The sequence below is a fragment of the Felis catus genome, chromosome E2 (genome assembly GCF_018350175.1).
Source record: "Felis catus isolate Fca126 chromosome E2, F.catus_Fca126_mat1.0, whole genome shotgun sequence".
NCBI classification, from domain to species: Eukaryota; Metazoa; Chordata; class Mammalia; order Carnivora; family Felidae; genus Felis; species Felis catus.
This window is the reverse complement of record NC_058382.1, coordinates 18,297,222-18,297,994: the sequence shown is the minus strand read 5'-3', so window position 1 is coordinate 18,297,994 and position 773 is coordinate 18,297,222.

Here is a 773-nt window from a genome sequence, read left to right as displayed (position 1 = left end):
CGTGGCCTCTTGAGTTTGCAAATGGCAACAGCAATGAGGACATTTGTGGGGGAGGGAAGAGAGAAGTTAGGGACTGGCACAAATCAGGCAGGGAGCATTATCCTCCAGTCCCCACTGGCTTAAGAGAAAAAAAAAAAAAATAATTGGTTCACTTAACTGAAACTGCCCTGGAGCAATCGGCTTCAGGTACTGTTGGATCCAGCTGCTCATATACTTTTTTATCGGGACTGTGCCTCATTTCTTCTCTCACATCTACTTTTCTCCATGCCAGCTTTATTTCCAAGAAGACTCCACTACAACCAGAGACAGAGATGTCCCCCCCTCAACCCAAACACAAGGCTTATCTTCACAGACCACTTAGCAGCCCCAGTGGAAAGGGAATTCTTAACCAGTAGCTACAGCAAGGTCCAGGCCTGGCTCTCTCTGGACAGATTCGGGTCATATCCTCATCCCTCATCAAATCACTGTGCACGTAGTGCATGGAGTCAGGAAGGTTGACCCTCAAGAACTATATGACTTGAGTATAGGGGGTTCCCCAATGGAAAATGGGGCGCTTTTTCTAAAAACATGATGTGGATACCCAGTGGGGGAAAAAAGACATTCATCATAGGCCAACACAGGAAACTGGGTCCCTGTAGGATGGAGACAGGAGTGCCAGGCCCTGTGAGCAGAACTTGAGACAACCACCCCTTCCTTGGTCTGGGCTGGAGGTCGGGTCCCAGCTTCCCCGGGGTTCCCTAGAGCATCTGCAGATCTCTTGGAGGCCTGCCGGC